Here is a 14,858-nt window from a genome sequence, read left to right as displayed (position 1 = left end):
GAAACACTCAGAAAAAAGATACCTCCAAACCCATATAGTTTCACTGGAGAATTTTACAAATCTTCAAAGCATTAATTTATACAGTCTCTTCCAGAAAATAGGAAAGGGATTACTTTCAACTTATTTTTATGAGGAATTGATTCCAGATCTGCAAGGCTGGTTCGATATTGGAAATTCAATGTAATGTACCATATGATATCAGTTGATTCAGAAAAAAAGGCATTTTGACATTCAGCACCTACTCATGATTAAAAAAACAAAACCTCTTCAGTACACTAAAAATAGAGGGAAACTTAGTTTCATAAAGAGGATCTACCAAAAACAAACATCTACAGCTAGCATCAAATTTGATGAAACAGTGAATTCTTTCCCTCTGAGATCAGGAACAATGTAAGGTTGCCCACTCTTAACTACTGCTATTCAGCATAGTACTATAAGTTCTAACCATTACAAGGAAAAAGGAAAGACATTGGAAAGAAGGAATAAAACTATTTGCAGGTAGGTAACAACTCTATGCAGAAAATCAGTGAATCTACAGCAAAACTCCAAGAACTCAAAAGGGTTCAGCAAGGTACAAGATTAACACAGAAGTCAATTGTGTCTTCTATATAGTGACAACAAACAAGTGGAAACCAAAATTTTTAAAAATGCAATATCATTTGCAATTGCTCCAAAGAAAATTACTTTGGTATAAGTCTACCAAAACAGGTATAGGATCTGCGTAGTGAACATTATAAAATGCTGCCCTGTGGCTCAGTGAGCTGAGTGCCAGCCTGCGAACCAGGAGGTCACTGGTTTGATTTCCAGTCAGGGCACATGCCTGGGTTGTGGGCCAGGTCCCCAGGGGGGTTGTGCAAGAGGCAATGATGTGTTGATGTTTCTCTCCATCTTCCCTTCCCCTCTCTCTAAAAATAAATCTTTTTTAAAAATGATGATTAAAGAAATTAAGGGAGCCCTGAGATTTTATTTTGTTAATGGATTGAAAAACTTAAGACAGCAAAGATGTTAATATTCTCCTAAATTGTTCTGCAAGTTTAATGCAATTTCTATCAAAATCCTAGCAAAGTTTCTTTGTAGACATAGCCAACCTTATTCTAAAGTTTTATGTGGAAAGAGAAAAGTCCTAAAATAGCCAAAACAATCAACAAAGAAGAATAAAGTAGAGAAAACACTTTCCAGTGTTAAGGCTTACTACATAGGTGCTGGCAAAGGGAAAGATACCTAGATCAATGGAATAGAATAGAAAACCTGGATAGACAGGAATATACACAGTTATTTACAAAGAACCAAAGGCAATTCAATATAAGAGGAATTGTCTTTTCAACAAATGGCACAGGAACAATTGGACATCCATCAGCAAAAAAGAATCTAGACCTAAACTTTTCACACCTTAAAAAGACAAAATGGATCATGAACTTAATTAAATACAAAATGTTAAAACTTTCAGAAAAAAGCTTAAAGAAAAATCTTCAGGATTTAGGACTTGGCAAGTTATTAGACTTCACACCAAAGTCACAAAAGGAAAAAAAAATGGATGAATTGGATTTTATCAAAGTGAACATTTATTTTGCAAAAGACCTAGTTAAAAGGATGGAAAGACAAGTTATAATTAGCTTAAAATATTTACAAGTCATAGCAAAGGCCTTATATTAGAACATACAAAGAAGTACATATAAAGAACAAAATGAATTTAAAAAAAAAATCTGGACCCCCGGCCAAGATGGAGGCATAGGTAGACGCACTATGCCTCCTTGCACAACCAAGATAGGGACAATAATAATTTAGAAACAATTTCTAACAGCCAGAACTGACAGAAAATTGAACTGTATGGAAGTAGGACAACAAGAAATTAAAATAGACCCGTTCATCTAGACCAGTAGGAGGGGCGGATTTGGGCAGCCAGGTGTGGGTTGCGGTGCAGAGAGCATTGGGACTGGGTGCACAAGGCATCCAAGGCGCCCAAGACCGCAGTGGGTGGACCCTGAGCATGCAAGCGGCAGCTGGCAGACCCAGCGAGGCAGTGATTGTGAAGCAAGCCACTGCGCGCAACCCAGGATCACAGTGCCGGGAAATAGAGCCTCAGGACACTGATTGAAAACACCTGTGGAGGTTGAGGCGCAGGGAGAGACCCCCAGCCTCACAGGAGAGGTTGTGGGAAAGTCCCACGGGGTGCACAAGCCCACCTACATGGGAATCAGCACCAGAGGGGCCCAGTTTCCTTGGGGGAAGCGGCGGAAGGGACTGAGGTTTGACGGAGAGTGGAGCAAGCACCACTGTTCCCTCTCGGACCCCGCCCCTCATACATAACAGGTGCAACCAGACCAAAGTGTAGGGAGGCGGATGGCTCAAACTGAATTGCAAGCCCCACAATCAGGACTTTTAAGCAACCAAGAGATAACCAACCTATCAGATACACAGTTCAAAGCACTGGTGATCAGGATGCTCACAGAATTGGTTGATTTTGGTCACAAATTAGATGAACAAATGAAGGCTGTGATAAGAGAAATGAAGGAAAATGCACAGGGAACCAATAGTGATGGGAAGAAAATGGACTCAATAGAGTGGACCAGAAGGAAGAAAGAAACAACCAAACAGAAAAGAATTTTTTAAAAATGAGAAGCTTAGGAACCTCCAGGACATCTTTAAATGTTCCAACATCTGAATTACAGGGGCACCAGAAGGAGAAGAGAAAGAGCAACAAGTGGAAAAATTATTTGAACAAATAATAAAAGTAGAACTTCCCCAATCTGGCAAAGGAAATAGACTTCCAGAAAGCTCAGAGAGTCCCAAAGAAGTTGTGCCCAAGGAGGAACACACCAAGGCACATCATAATTACATTAGCCAAAGTAAAAGTGAAGGAGAGAATTCTAGAAGCAGCAAGAGATAAGGGGACAATAACCTACAAAGGTGTTCCCATCAGACAGTAAACTGATCTCTCAAAGAGACCTTGCAGGCAAGAAGGGGCTGGAAAGAAGTCTTTCAAGTCATGAAAGGCAAGGACCTACATCCCAGATTGCTCTATCCAGCAAAGTTTTCATTTAGAATGGAAGGGCAGATAAAGTGCTTCTTAGATAAGGTCAAGTTAAAGGAGTTAATCATCACCAAGCCTTAATTATATGAAATGTTAAAGGGACTTTTCTAAGAAAAAGAAGATAAAAAAACATGTAGAGTAAAATGACAGCAAACACAATTATTAACAACCACACCTAAAACAATAACAAACTAAACAATGAACTAGAACAGGAACAGAACCACAGAAATGGAGATCACATGGAGGGTTAGTAACAGGGGAGAGGGAGGAGGGGAGAGGGGGGGAAGATACAGAGAATAAGTAGCATAGATGGTAGGTAGAAAACGGGGAAGGAAAGAATAGTATGAGAAATGTAGAAGGTAAAGAAAAGACACATGGACATGAACTAAAAAGGGGGAATGTGGGTGGCAGAGGGTGTACCGGGTGGAGGGGAATGAAAGAGGGGTAATGAGCAACTGTAATAGCATAATAAAATATATTTTTTAAAAATCCAAATAGGAAATCAGCAAAAGACATGGCATTTCACCAAAGAGGTTGTATCAGTCACAAACAAATGCATAGGTGTTCAACATCATTAGTTATTAGATAAATACAAATTAAAATCACGGATATCACTATACAAGTTTCACAATGGCTAAAATGAAAAATAGTGATGACACTAAATTCTGGCAAGGATGTGGATAAACGATTACTCTTACATGGCTTGTGGGAATGTAAAATAGCACAGCCACTCAGAAATTGTTTGACAGATCCTTTCAAAACTAAAAATGGACTTACATATGAACCAGCACTTTCACTTTGGGTCATTTATTCCAGAGAAATGAAGACATTTTTACACAAGAACTCATACATGGGTATTCATGACAGCTTTATAATAGTCCTAAACTGGAAACTGCTGAAATACTCTTCAGTGGGTAAATGGTTAAACTGTGGTACATCCATACTGTGAAATACTATTCAACAATAAGAACCAAACTGTTGATATACACAGAACTTGATGTACACATGATTTCCGTAGGATGAGCCTAGGGAAATTATGCTGAGTGAAAAACCAATCTCAAAAGGATACACCACATGATTATGAAATCATGGCATAATGGTTGTAAAGATGGAGAACAAATTAATTATCAACGGATTAAGAATGGGCGAAGCTATAAAAGGGGTAACATGAGAAGTCAAGATAGTACAGTTGAGTATCTTGATCATGGTGGTTATGCAAGGTTACAGATAATAAAATTGCATAGTGCTATATAGACACAAATGAGTGCATGTAAAACTGGTGAAATATAAAAAGGTTTATGCCTCATAAAGCTTGGGCCTTCTGCCCAAGATGGAGGCATAGGTAGTTACACTTTGCCTCCTCGCACAACCAGAAGAAGGGCAGCTACAAATTTAAAACCAAAAAATAAGCAGTACTGCCAGAAAATTGAATTGTATGGAAGTCCAACAACAAAGGAGTTAAGAAACATTCATTCAGACAGGTAGGAGGGGCAGAGACAGGCAGCCAGGGCAGAGAGAATGCATGGCAAGTCAGCTGGAGGACTGGAGTGGGGAAAACAGAGACTGGCGGACTGGGTGGTCCCACATTTGTGTGTGGCTAAACTGAGAGGAACAATGGGGAGTGAGACCATGCAACCCAGGGTTCCAGTGTAGGGAAATAAAATCTTAAAACCTCTGGCAGTAAAAACCTGTAGGGGTTGCAGTGGTGGGAGAAACTCCCAGCCTCACAGCAGAGTTCATTGGAGAGACCCACAGGGTGTACACAAGCCCACCCTTCTGGGAATCAGCACCAGAAGGTCCCAATTTGCTGGTGGGTAGTGGACAAAGTGACTGAAAGCCTGTGGAGAGCTGAGCAAGCAGCATTGTTCCCTCTCTGACTGTCCCCCACATACAGTGCCAAAATGCAGTCACGTGGGTTGTGTCTGCCCTGGCAAATACCTAAGGTTCTGCCCCTTATAACATAACAGCTGCACTGAGACCAAAAATACGACCCTAATGAAAGAAAAGATCAAAGCTCCAAAAATAGAACTAGGGTATGAAGAGATAGCCAATCTATCAGATACAGAGTTCAAGCACTGGTAATTGGGATGCTCACAGAAATGGTTGAATATGGTTGCAAAATAGAGGAAAAAGTGAAGGCTATGAAAAGGGAAATGAAGAGAAATGTACAGGGAACCAACAGTGAAAGGAAACAAAAGGGAACTCAAATCAATTATTTGGAGCAGAAAGAAAGAAACATTTAACCAGAACAGAATGAAGAAATGAGAATTAAAAAAAATGAGGAGAGGTTTAGGAACCTCCCGGACAACTTTAAATATTTCAATATCTGAATCGGGGTGCCAGATGGAGAAGAGGAGGAGCAAAAAAATGAAAACTTGTTTGAAAATATATGAAGGAGAGCTTCCCCAATCTGGCAAAGGAAATAGACTTCCGTGAAGTCCAGGAAGCCCAGAGAGTCCTAAACAAGTTGAACCCAAGGAAACACACAGAAAGACACATCATAATTACATTAGCCAAGATTAAAGATACGGAAAAAATCTTAAAAGTAGCAAGAGGAAAGGAAACAGTCGCCTACAATGGAGTTCCCATAAGACGATCAGCTGGTTTCTTAAAAGAAACCTTACAGGCAAAAAGGGACTGGAAAGTAGTATTCAAAGTCATGAAAGGCAAGGACCTACATCCAAGATTACTCCATCCAGCAAAGCTACGATTTAGAATGGAAGGGCAGATAAGGTGCTTCCCAGATAAGGTAAAGGAGTTTATCATCACCAAGCCCAGTTGTATGATATGTTAAATGGACTTATCTAAGAAAAAGAAGATAATCAAAATTGTGAACAGTGAAAGGACAACAAACTCAACTATCAACAACTGAACCTAAAAATAACAAAAGCAAAAAGACACTAAGCAAACAACTAGAACAGGAACAGAATCACAGAAATGAAGGTCACATGGAGGGTTATCTGTGGGACAGGGAGGAAGAGAATGGGGGAAAAGGTACAAGGAGTCAGAAGCATAAATGGTAGGTAGAAAATAGACAGGGAGAAGTTAAGAACAGTATAGGAAATGGAGAAGCCAAAGAACTTATATGTATGGCCCATGGACATGAACTAAAGGGGTAATGTGGGTGTAGGGGTATGCAGGGCATAGGGGAAAATGGGAGCAGGGAAATGGGACAACCATAATACCACAGTCAATAAAATATATTTTTAAAAAAGCTTTAAGTTTTACTAATGCCATGTGTTGATTTTGATATAGTTCTATAATTGTTTGAAATGTTAGCATTGGGGGAAGGGTGCATAGAACTCTCCTGTACATTTGTAATTTCCTGTGGATCTATGATTATTTCAAAATGAAGTTCCAAATTTGGATTCTGGGGTTGTGTTGGTTATATAGTCCATGAGTACATGAATAACCTCTTTGCTAAGGAAGAATAGGACACAATCTGTGGTGTGCAATGTTATCACAAGTATTCGATTATCACTGGTGACATCACAAGATGAAATGTAGGTAGAAGGCAGGAATTAGAAAATCAAGAATTTGTGGCCCTTAAGTCACTATGACAGTAATAGTGATTATGAAGAGTTTTTGATTTCTTGCTATCCCAGTAAGCATATTTAGGGAAAAAGAAATACAAGTTGAGTATACAACTAATATAGGCACAGAGAATCAGAGGTCTCTATGGCAGCTTTGAAGGATTCCAGGTAAGGGTGAGGAGCCCCTGACTGACACACTCTCCTGAGATATGTGTATCCCACTCAGTAGCTAGTCAACTATATTTAACCCCTCCCAACATGGAGGGTACAGTGCTTTGGCCTCAACGGGGAAATATACATGTTCTGCAATGGATTCGCCTTCCCTGAATTCAGGGCTTTTGATAGTACCACCATTTGTGGACTTACGGATGGACTTACCCATCACCATGGGATAGCACCCAACATGACTTTGACCAAGAATATAGAAGTTATACCATGTGTTCCATCACCCAGAAGCAGCTGGCTTGGATAGGTAGCATGACCTGCTAATGACTAGTTATGGCATAAATTGGAGACGACATCTTGAGAAGTGTGTGTGTTGTTCTACAGATGCTTTATATGCCTTAGAGACCTGTATGTGATACTATCTCCCCCGAAGCCAGAATCATGGATTTGGGAACCAAGGAGTAGAGGTGGGAGTGCTTTCTCTCACTATCACACCGACTAACCCACTTGAAGAATTTTTACTTCTCATCTCTGTGATCTTGGTCTCAGTCTTTTTGGAAGTCCAAGTGCTCAAGAGAAATAAGGGTACACCTCTAATGAACTGGTATCTGAGACTGCCCCCTTTCCTTTTGGGGTTCTTCATGCTACTGAACCAACAGGAAGAGGAGATAATTGTACCCAGTGGGATGATTGGTCTTGTTTAAGGGGAAAATTTGAATTGCTGCTACACAGTGGGGGTGAGAAGGACTATATTTGGAACCCACAAGATTCATGGGAGTGCCCCTACGACTTTTGCCCAGTAGTCCTTGTCAATGGAAAACTGCACCAATTTGATAAAGACAAGACCAGCAGGAACTCAGATCTGCCCAGCCTCCGTACTGTCAGAGGGAAAGAGGAAGATGGAATGGGCAGTAGGAAAATTCAACTGTGATCATCAACAAAAGCCTTGTCACCAGATACAGACGTTGGGACGATAGCAGCCATTTGGTATACTTTTTTTAATCCCTCCCCCCATTATCTTACATGCTGAGTGTAACAAACTGAGGGTACTCTGACAAGTACCCAATTCTAAAACTACTAAGAGGCTTGAATGAATATGAGTAAAGATTGACCTCAGAGCCTAGGTTTGAAGGGGGTCATCTTGAAGAGGAAGGTGTTCTTAAATGTTGGGTGTCAGTAGGATCTGATTTCTGGACCTGACATCGGGCATTAACTGGGCAAAAAGAAGAGCAGTAGTGAAGTACTGTGACTCTGGGTAGGAAAGCAGTAGCGGGCTTTGTCCTGTTGTCTCAGCACGACCTTTGGCTCAGTCCTGTTTTTTTCAAGAAGTCGTCTTCACCTGATTCCATAGAAAGAAAGCTCCTGGAAAGGGTGGAGATTTATCAGGGTCAAGGAATTAAGTGGGTTTCCTGGGCATGGGAGAGCCTGGTTAATAGAGCAGGTTGTGGAAACCACAGTTCGTGCGTCTTGAAAACCGGTCATCACCATGGCCAGCATCCATCCTGAAGATGGTTCTGCCAGGCTTCCCTTCTGCGCTTGCTTCTCCAACCAGTTCTTGTTGGTCAGGATTAGGTTCCATGCAGCAAGTCCCTTCTTTCTCACTTCAGCTTTTGAGAGGCAGGATTGTCCCTAAGATAAGTCAAGACACTACCAGATGCTTGTCTTTGAGCTGGTGTAACTTCCCCCAGTGTCCAGAGAGTGAAAGTCTCTCATCACCACCTCAGCTGGCCGTTAGAATTGTCATCTCCATTTTTTTCTGATCCTTTGATACCCCTAGAGCCTTCCTTGCATGAGAATTTCCACGCAGAGGCATATTTTCTTGATCTGCAGGACTCTCGCCTGCCTTCTGGCCCTATTATGCTTCTCTGGGGGGGATTTATATAAATACACCTTCGGTTAAGTCTCAAATGCTTCTGCTATAGTCTGAATGTTGGTGGCCCCTCAAATTCATACGTTGAAATCCCAGCCCCTAAAGGTGATAGTGTTAGCAGGTAGGGCCTTTGGGAGGTGCTTAAGCTGTGAGGTTGAAAGCCTCATGAGTGGGATTAGTGCCTTATAAAAGGCTCCAGAGATGGTCCTGCTGCCTTCCATCCTGTGACGACACAAAGTGAGGTCTGCAGCCTGGTTTCAAAGTGAGGTTTCAGGAGAAACCTCACTCAGCCACGCTGGCATCCTGATCTCAGACTTCCAGCCTCCAGAACCATGAGAAGTAAATTTCTGTTTGTAAACTGCACAGTCTATATTATTTTATTCTAGCAGCCTGAATGTTCTATGGTTACAACATTTTTACAGATAGCAGAGACGGTAAATATTTGTGGCTTTATTTCTAAAGTTTTAATTCTATGAAGTACTTGTTACAGATTTCAATAATAACCACATTATACTAATAACATTTAATATTTATTGAATGCTCACTGTGTACCAGGCAAATATAATGTATGTAAAGCACTATTAGTGAGATCTCTCCAGTGAAACAGAACCTACAGGATATGTATAAATACAATAGGTTTATTACAAGGGATTGGCTCTTGTGATTATGGAGGCTGAGAAATCCCGTGATCCATGTGCAAGTCGGACACCCGGGAAAGCTGGTGGTGTAGTCCTGGTCCCTACCCAAAGGCCCGAGAACCAGGGTGGGGAGGGGTGGAGTGGGGGGAAGAGGTCACTGATGGTGCCAGTCCTGGTCTGAGTTTGAAGGTCCAAGAACCAGGAGCACCAGTAGTGTCTGAGGGCAGGAGAAGAGGGATGGATGTCCCAACTCAAGCAGAAAGCAAATTCCCCCTTCCTCTGCCTGGTTCTACTGAGTCTGTTCAGGCCCTTGATAGACTGGATGATGCCCACCTGCATTGGTGAGGGTGATTTTTATTCATTCGGCTGATTCAAATGCTAATCTCTTTTAGAAACACCCTCACAGACACACCCAGAAATAATATTTTACCAGCTGTATGAGCACCCCTTAGTTCAGTCAAGTTGACATAGAGTTAACCATCAAAAGCACTTGTTCTGTGAGGAAGATATTCTTATCATCCCCATTTTACAGATAAGAAAACCGAGGCACAGGAAGGTAAAGTAACCTGCCCAAGACCATACAGCTAGTAGGTAAAGAGAACTCAGGTTGTCCAACTCCACAGTCGTCCTTTTACACTGCTGCCATTGTTCTTTTCTTGCCTTACTGGTTTTGCAGTTTTTAGCTGAAGTTTCTCCCTCACCTTCTGCCCACTCCTCTCAACTCTGTCTTTTTCCACTTAAGGCCAATTTCCAGACAAACAGTCTTCTCAGCCCTTGTTGAAATGTACTCCATCTGGATTCAAGGGTGCATTCATCTGGCATTTTAGATTACGATCCAGAGAGCCAAAGCCCGTTCTCTGGCAATACCTAGGTCAGTGATTCTTGGTCTTTGATCTGCATAAGAATAACTGGGGAAGTTTTAAAAGCCAGATTCTTGGGCCATTAGTGGAGATTTTGATAGAGTAGATATAGGAGTGTGGGGAAACTAGGCGTCCCCTTTTTTTACGGGAAGGTTCTGATGCAGGAGATCTGATTGGCCACACTTGAGGAAAACTAAGTCAAATATTCACATCTTTTGATTTACTTTCATTTCCAAAGTGCCAGCCTTCAGGCAAAGAAGAAACACTGGAAATACCACCAGTTTGTTGCCCTATTAACTTGTGGAAATATTCTCTTAGGCCTTTTCTGGTGGTGCCTCCCCCTGACTCAATAGGAGTCCTTCGGTGCGTGAGTTTCAGAAAGTGCTCTGGCTCATCTGTGCCCTGAGTCACCACTGCGGGGACCTCTCAGACTCGCTCCCCGTCATCTGCATCAGCTCTGCCTCGGCCCTTACTCTGCATGACCCACCCACCACCAGGACCCAGCTCTTCCCCTGCTGGGGCCTGGAACAGATTTCCTTACATTTGCTAAGACTGATGCATCCTGGGATGTTGTGACCTCTTTCAGAAGATGAGATAATCTCACTTTAGAAAAAGTTTAATTCCTGTTCTGCCCTTCGCTCCATTGCCTCAGTTGGTGTCCTCCTGTGGAGGTCCTCAGAAGTGCAAGCTTGCTCTTCCTCCTGTTCTTCCCACACTGCGTGCACGCTCACTTTCCATCATCGTGCGCACAGACTCCACACTCTGGAATTAATTCAGAAGGCAGACTGTGCAGCAGAAGGATTTGCCTGCGTTAGTCCCAAAGCACTTCACCGTGCATTGCACCAGACAGGCTGCTCTCCACTCCTGGCCCAGGGTGAGGGCCTTCAGGGGAGCTGCAGACCAGAGGAACGCGACCCCTCCATTCTGAGCACACTCTTTTTTGCTGTATCAGCAGTGTGGCCTGAATGGATAAAAAGAAATACTTTTGTATTTATTGAACATTTTCTAAGTGTTCATTGTGGTGGGTTCTCGGGAAGGCCCCTCCGTGGGAGGGGAAACTTGGACACTGACTACCATGACTTTTCCTTCCCAGAGGAAGCAGAGAAGCCCAGAGTGTGACCAGGGACCATGGGTCTTTCTTGGCTGACTTCACAGAGATCTGTGTGCAGAGAACAGAAGAGTTGTGTCATGCGTTCAGATGATCTCTTCTGTGAAACATCTGGTGCTTCTTTTTTCTTTCTATTTTTCTATTGGAAAATAGTGTCAAAACCTGTCGCTTGGCTTCTCAGTGAGATGGGAGAGCTGACCCTCCTTTTCTGCCCTTATCAACAATGGTCTGGTTCCGCTGTCAGAGGCTCGAGGTACTAGTTTCCTATGGCCGCTCTAATCAATGGGCACAACTGTGGTAGTTAAAACAACGAATGTATTTATTCTTTTGCAGCTCTGGAGCCCACAAGTCCAAGGTCAAGGTGTCAGCAGTTGCCACGCTTGCTTCCACAAGAGGCTTTGGGGGACAATCCATTCCTTGCTTATTTTAGTTTCTGGCGGCGGGCTGGCATTCCTTGCCCTGTGACCCCCTCACTTCAGTCTCTGCCTCCAGGTTCACTTCGCCGTCTCCCCTGCCAGTCTAACCTCCCACTGCCTGTCTTGCAAAGATGTAGGTGATTGCATTTAGGGCCCAGTGGGATAATCCAGGATAAATGCCTCCTCTCTAGATCCTTAACTTCATCACATATTTTGCCTTATAAAGTAATGTTCACAGGTTCTGGGGATTAGGAAGTGCATGTAACTTTTGGAGGGATTTTTCTGACTACCACACTTGGCTGTGGGAAGTAGGTACCCCGTGTTGTCAGCCCCAAAACTCAAGCCAGACAAGCCCACCCCCATGGCCCTGTATGATCCAGAGAATTAAAGAATCTCACTTTTAGCAGAGGGCAGAAAAGGAGTGGACATGTTGGCATTTGATAGCAAATAAAGGATGAATAAAATATGTTCACCAGCTTCTATATCCTGATATACTGTAATTTCCTACTGGCTATGATCAAACAAAAATCTTATCTAGCCCTGAGGAGAGTCACCCCTTGACTTTGGAAGACCCTTAAATAGTGCTTTGCATGCATTTTATTTTCATTTTATCCTCACCACAAACTGATTATATTCATCTTACAGGCGAGGAAACCAAGGCTCAGAGACGTTAAATCTGCTAGTGGCCATACATCACTGGGATTTGATACAGTTACCATCTCCACTTCCTACCCACCAGATTCCTTTGCCCAGACACAGGCCACATGGTCCCAGAAGACCTTGATTCAAATAACATTTCTGTAAATTGCCAAAGCTGGAAAGTGCTCTAGTTATTTCTTTTCTTCCCCAGGGGAGAAATCAAACTGTAACTTGAGAGAGTTTTAGGAATTGAACAAACTCAACTGGTAAATATAGGTAAACCTAAGCAAATCTAGATAAATTTAGGTAAGTCCTTATACAACCTGAGGATGAGGCAGGGAACACTTATCAAGACAACAAAGGTAGAAGCCATAAGGGAAAGGACTAATAAATTCAACTACCTGAAGATATATATCTTCTGCATGTCGGCTAGGCTACCTACAGAGTAGAACTCATCATTAGGGCCTTCCTGAGTGGAAGCTGACTTCCTGCCTGCTCAGTGCCTCCAGCTAGAGATCCTGACTCAGACACAGCTGTAATCTAGGAGGACCAGCATGTATCACTCAGTGCTCAGTTCCTACCCGTGCAGCCATACCTGCGAGTACATAGCAGCCCTGCTGGTTAATCTCTCATGATGCCCCAAGTAGAAGGTGGGCCCCAGCCCGTAAAAACTGCCCCCACCTCCAGTAACACACACACATCCCACCTTGTCCTCTGAGGAGATTTCTGGGTTACAACAAAACTCTAACTCTTCATACTCTCCACTCTTTCTTTTCCTTCCTGGTCTGATCCCAACCATAACTCTGAGAGAGAGAAGGTAGGCAGAAATATAAGACACTGGTGATGCTTAATGCATCTTGAATGTCATGGCTGAGGTTCTTTTGCAGCAAAAAACAAAAACAAAAACAAAACTGTGCTTCAAGTTACCCTAAGCAAAATGTGAATGATTCACCAGAAAGATGTTGTATTTCAGTTGGCTTCTTGGCTGTTAGCAACAGCAACTGAGCCTTGCATCTGAGGCAAGAGAGGATTACAAGAAAGCTTTGGGGGCTCACAAAATGTGGGGAGCTGGCAGCCTCCTGGAGGAAATGGACAGGACCCAGGGTGGCAGGAGCCGCAGCTGCGATTCTATGTTCCACAGCAGGAACAGGCAGGTCACTGGCTGTCTCTGCAGCTGCCACATCTTACTTCTTATAGCTCCTTAAGTGCTTACTTCAAATCTTGGGAGACTGACCAACTGACTGGGTCTGGGCTGTGCTGCGCAGTGATGGGGAGAGGGAGGCCTGGCTCTCAAAGTTTCCAGAAAGAAAGGCAGTCACTTCTGTTCCCAAAGACCACTCATGAGGATTTGGGAGAAGGCATTTTACAAGAGAGGCAGAAAGCTGAGAGCTCCTCATGACAACCACCTCAAGGCCATTTCTCAGAATTTGTGGTCAGTCAGAGAGACTCATCAGGAATGGGATCCAGGAACTGCCTTTCTCTCTCTGTTCCTTCCACCTGACCTCCTGCGTAAGGCCTCTTTTTCTCCGACTGCAGAACTTTTCTCCACTCGGCCATGCACGTCGCTCTTTCTGAGCTGCCAGTTTTATTCATCCCAGCTCAGCCAGACACTGAGGCTCAGTCTCTCAGTCTCAACCCCAGGTTCTGGGGAGAGATCATCAGGTTGGCTCGGCTTGAGTCAGATGTCTTTTCCTGTTGCCAGGGCGGGTCTCAGAGAACATAGTCCTTTTAAATAGAGAAGATACCTCAAACAACTCCTACATATAGAGGAGTACAGTCAGGTGTATTCTCACTAGGGCTCATTTCTGTACACCAGGTTCTGTGCATGAACAGTTTGAAGAGAACCTACTGTGTGGATAAGTGATGCAGAGAAGTTGCAAGGGGGATGTTTAACCTATAGAGAAGACTGGTTCGTTTCAAACCACTGTAGTCACACCATATTTGCAAGCAGCGAGGTGCTTCTTAGATCTAACTTTAGCCCTGCCTTAGAGCAGGTTCGTGTTACTTTATGCATCCGAATAGAGCCAAACTGTACTTCTTTAAAAATAGACCATAATATGGGCTTTCCCTAGATCAACAGAGCCTTGCCCTTCCCAACGAAATTAAATTTTACTCCCTACTTGGTACGCTTCTCTAAAACTTAACTCTGACAAACTCCCACCACATACAAAGCACCCTATACGCCTTGGTTTTAAGTGAGAGTGTGAATGAATCAATAGTTAATCCAAGCCATTTTTTTTTCTCCAGCAACATAATGCCAAGTGAGCAGCAAGATACTTGACCTACTCCAACTGCTCCGCAGAATGCCCATCTTACTTCCTCTGGCTTCACTAGCTCCATCCCCGCTCTCACCATCGTGGGCCAAGTCACCATCATATCTCACGATGGATGCTTTGTTGTACCTTCTAACTGGTCTTTTCACCTCCACTGTGGCCCCTTGCACCTTATTCTCCAGAAAGCAGCCAGAGGGAGTTTTTGAAAAGTAAATCAGCTCTTCTTGTTATTCCTCCAGACTTAGCAGGCCTTAGGTAGCTTCCCACAGGCCCCGTTGGTTCTCTACAGCCTCCCCTCCTCTGGCCCTCCGCCCTCGCAATCTGT

Source organism: Phyllostomus discolor, chromosome 6 (assembly GCF_004126475.2).
Source record: "Phyllostomus discolor isolate MPI-MPIP mPhyDis1 chromosome 6, mPhyDis1.pri.v3, whole genome shotgun sequence".
NCBI classification, from domain to species: domain Eukaryota; kingdom Metazoa; phylum Chordata; class Mammalia; order Chiroptera; family Phyllostomidae; genus Phyllostomus; species Phyllostomus discolor.
The sequence above is the reverse complement of the archived record's forward strand: the minus strand, read 5'-3'. Positions refer to the sequence as shown.